The 4,788-nt window shown below is 40.2% G+C and overlaps 1 pseudogene; it reads right to left on the minus strand.

The window, feature by feature from the left end:
* Positions 1-2,185: 2,185 nt before the first annotated feature.
* Positions 2,186-4,107, minus strand: LOC143382781 (mannosyl-oligosaccharide 1,2-alpha-mannosidase IB pseudogene; annotated as a pseudogene).
* Between the last annotated feature and the right edge of the window lie 681 nt (positions 4,108-4,788).

Raw genomic sequence — 4,788 nt, forward strand, 5'->3', positions numbered from 1 at the left:
TCCAAGGTCCCTCTCAAATTCTTTGTACCGGAACTGTCTCTGCTTATACACTTCCTTGCCTTCTCTTAAACTCCAGTCATCCAAGTAATATAGAGCACTTGGGTTAGGGGTTCTGTCTTCTCTGGTGAGGAGTTCCTAGGGAGTCAGCATGGTCCCTTTACTCTGCACTCTTCTAGAAAGAAGGGGAAGGGGCAGGGGAGATTGCTGCTATCTGCACACATACACTGGGTCTTTGCCAACTCAAGATTTTTACTTTTTTTCAGGGACTCATAAGTGGGCTTGTGCTAATTTTAGGAGGAAGGCTAATTTTTTCTAAGAATCAAATACTCCCTTTCTCTTCTAAAATTATGTCATCTACCCTTTGCAAGAACTTTAAATTTTCAAATAGTAAAAGATAATAAATTTAACCCTCTTAGAAACTTAATACAGCTGGCTCTACATCCTTATTTTCTATGTACACTGAACAATTTTGGAATGGCTATCCATTTATGAATCATTGGCTGAACTATGAGGATTGTCTGATGATTGTGGTATAAAATGATCACCCTTAGAAAATGTTTAATTAATTTATTAAATCTTTTCCCAATTTAAATATACTACATGCTAATTAGAGGGTTAAAAAGTCAAGCTACTGAATAAGGAATAAGCTTTCAGAATTCCAAGGTGGGCTTCCTGTACAAACTTGTTTCATAAAATATTCAAATTCAGAGTAAAAACTAATAATATTGTTTCCAACTTTTATTAATGTCAGTGGAAAATATATTAAATCAAGAGGAAAAAAGTGTCTTGCACTGTCACAAAAATTCAAGGGACAGAAAATTTATAAGTATTAGTCTTTACCCTATACTAAATAATTCTTGATAAAATTTGTTTCTTCTGCCAATATATAAAGAAATAGTTTTTTTTAAAAAAAATCAATGCAAAATCTACTAATAGTAAAAGAAAGACCTTTAGATATATCCCAATTTCAGTGTAATATGACTAATTACACTCTTTTCACCAAAAATTATTTTGAAGTTATTCTGATTAACTCTTTGTAGTCTATAAATATTCTTGGAAAAACTAAAAAAAAAAAAAAAACAAAATATTTGTGAACAGCTAACTCATTTGATGAAATAATAAATAAAGGGCCCCCTGTCCCCTTTCCTGATAGAACATTTAAGGAGTTTCACTGTGTTTTGTTTTTTGTTTTTCTAAATTGTAAAAGTAACTTAGCTTATCATAGCAAATTCAGAGCTGCATAATATTAGAGTGAATTTTGTCAAGCCACGTAAAGTTGTAAGCTGACTGACTCTGAGATTAAAGTGAATAAAATTTAGTTGGTAGATGTATTGGTTTAGAAGAATAATTTCTTACCAACAAAACCAAAAATTTCTCTAAGAACAGGTGTCAAGGCAACACACTGGAACTTCCATCTCTTTTTGTCATGCTACCAACACTAGACTGAACTACATGCACAAAATCCCAAACCCAGGCTCATAAGTAATGGTTATGATAAATAGCAATTTCAGTGATACCAGATAGAGAAAAAGACTTGTAGAGTATTCTTTGTGAGATCATGCCCCAGGAAAAATTAAATTTAACCAAGAAATTTCAATGAAAAACATTGGGATTGAAATGGTTGCCAGTCTGTTCATCCAATGGGGAACTTCAAAATTCAGACAGGAATAGGTACTTCTGTTTCTTTTTTGAGTCTTCTTGCTACTGATGCAGTTACACTGTTCTTTTGTTTTTGTTTATCTTAGTTTATTCCATTATTAAAATGGAGAAAAAGGAATAATCAATGTGTAAATATCTGATTTGAAAGCTGCTCCACTGTGAGAGGAAACAAATTATATAATTGGTTCCAAAAGCCATCTCTAATTCCTGCAAGGTGCTCTGTGTCCTTGGCTTGCTCTTGCAATATAGCAGTAATGGGCATTGCTTCTTGTGTGACCATCTCATTAAGAATCAAAGCACATAAGGTCTCTGTCCTACATGTACCAGAACATGTTTTGGTCAGGTATAAAATGGAATAATTTCAAAGTTGAAATATCTACAAGTTGAAAAGTCTTGTGGGGAAGTTTCACCCTGTCATGTTGACTCAGAGGTCCAGATTTTCAAAAGCCGCCTCTCCAGACTAGTTTCTGTAGTGGTCCATGTAAACAAAACACAGGTAAGACTGTTCCTTCTGGAGCTGCTTTCATCAAACAGCAGGATTACCTGAAAGTGTGATGTTGGCTAAATGTAACACAGACAGAGGGTGAGCTTCTGTGTTAAACACTCAGTGGTCTAAAGGTAAAAGGTCATCACCGGAAAAGAGCTGATACAAATATTTTAATGTTTCAGCAAGAAAGAAGCTCTGCTGTACATCATCATGTGTAGGAGTAGAGGAATATACATCCTTGACTCCAGAAAATCCACCACTGACCCGGTAGTACTTTTCAATAGCCAGTGCTGCTTCCCAGCCCCATTGCCTGTATCTTGGATCATGAGTAAATCGCCATAGGTACCAATAGGTTTCAATTACTTCTGGACGGAGGATATAATACTTTTCAGCTTGTCGGACAGCCACAGCCTCCACTGCACCATCAAACTTGAATGATTCAGGACCTAGCTTTAATGCAGTTCTGTCATAAGACTCATGACATGTACGTGCAATTTCTGCCCCTAACTCTAAATAATGACCAGCTTTATCCTTTCTGGAACCATCTGCTCCTAGTGCAAACATTCCCCCAGCAAAGCAAGCCAAATGTCCCATCTTCTTTTCCAAGTGTCCATTCTTCCATTCTCCAATAAAGATAAGACCACCCCTGGACTTCTTAATAAGGTGTTTTTCTATAGCCTCAATAGCATCATCATACATCTTCCTTGCTTCATGATCTGTTTTATCTGACATCAACCAAGCTTTCAGTAAGTATTCATAGAAACTGTCACCCAGACCACCAACTGATGTATGATACTGACCCCAGTGCCCTGTTCTTGGGTTCAAATAATTTGAATAAAGGCCATTTGGACGATCCATTTGCTGAAGTAGTTTCTGAATATGCATGACCTTTTTATAGTAAACCAGGTCCCCTGTCAAGTAGCTGAGGTGGACAAATTCCATATGTAGTGTACCAAATTCAGCCAGAATACTGCTACCTGCAGATGCCCAGCCCCAGTTTCGCCCTACTCCACTTTTCAGATTCACCATTGCCCAGGGAATCCCAGTAGGTGTGTTAAAAGCAGGTAGGAGTTTCTCAGCCAACTGTACTGCTTTAATCTTGAATATCTCTTCTCCTGAAAGGTAATATGCTGCAAGCAGGCCTCCAATAAATCGAATGTTAACTTCAAACACAGATACTTCTGAATTCACATTGAAATCAAGGTTGTCTTCAATCCATCTTTGTCCATCTAGAAATTCATATGAAGTCCCATGATATAAAGGGTATCCAAAGCATCTACTATCATAGCTCCCATCTGTGAACTTCCAAATATGTTAGTGGAGTGTCCTTTCCTTGCAATAGGTCTGAGTTCGTTATGATCCCATCCATATGTCCTATAATTATCCCAGGCATGTTTCATCATCTCTTTAATTTTTTCCCTTTTCTTTCTTATGTCACTATCTTCTGGTTCTCCACCACTGATTCCTACAAGGTTTGGAATAGGGACTGGTGGCAGAGGCTTGTTCTCTTTTGTCTTGATTTCTTGAGCTACCTTGTTTTTCTCTGTCTGAATTTCTGCACGTATTTCCTCTTTAGACTTCCTTAATTTTTCTTTTGCTTCTTCCAGGGCCTTCTCATGGTCTGCTCGAATTTTATTTCTCAAACCTTCTTCTTCTTCCCTGTGTCTATGTTCATCAGGTCCATGGATCAGGAAGACTCCAGGGTTTTTAGCCCCTTTGCCGGCATCTACGTGAGGAATTAACACATCTTCTAAACCCAGATCAAAGCGTTTGTGTTTGGAAGAGTCTGGAAGGAAGAAAAACGCCCCAAAACACAGGGTGATGAAGGCACTAAGAATAAGGAGAAGGATAAACTTCTCGGAATGTCTCAAGGTAGCCCTGAGATGTGGGAAGGAGGGCGGCCCCAGGTTCAGAGGTGGAATCCGGCGTCCAGACAGGGGCAGCAGGGCTGGGGTAGTCATCCTTTAGGCTCTGGGACGGAATACTTTATACAGTTCTCATCTTACACCAAACGTACAAGACATCGAACCGTTTTCAAAATCTTGGCCAAAAAAAAAAAAAAAACAAGAATAAACTCAATGTTTCTCCTTTCACAGGAGTGTTGTGCTTTTTTAAAAAGGTATCTCTTTCACGCTCGTCCAACTACATCCGGAAACCTGGGTGGCCTCCTAAACGATCTTTAGTTTTATGTCCTGTGATATCTTCCTGCCATTAGGCTCTGAGGACTTCATCAGGTTATCAGAAGTCTCCTCTTCATTCCTGGGAGTAGATCGGGCAAACCACACTGCAGAAAAGCTGCAAGGTGGGTTCTTCCATCCCCGCACCCCAGTGAGATGCTCAAATGTGGTCTCCCTCCCCAAAGGGGAGGCTGGCGAGGTCCGAGGAGTTGTGCAACGTCCACTTAATCTCCTGGGACGTCTCTATTCAACGGGCTCTTAACCTTCTCCCCCCGCGGTGGCGGGGGCGAAAATGCAGGTCTCCTCGAAGTCTCCCCAAAGGGAGGAAGATCTCACCTCGCGGGAAAGCCGAGGCAGCGGCGGCGGGTGAAGCCAGCAGGCTGGAGCAGGCGGTCGCCCGCGCCTCGCCACGCCGCCCCGCAGGCTCCGGGCGCAACTCCGACGCTGCACCCTAGACGGTCGGTC

This window comes from Callospermophilus lateralis, chromosome 17 (assembly GCF_048772815.1).
Source record: "Callospermophilus lateralis isolate mCalLat2 chromosome 17, mCalLat2.hap1, whole genome shotgun sequence".
Lineage (NCBI taxonomy): Eukaryota > Metazoa > Chordata > Mammalia > Rodentia > Sciuridae > Callospermophilus > Callospermophilus lateralis.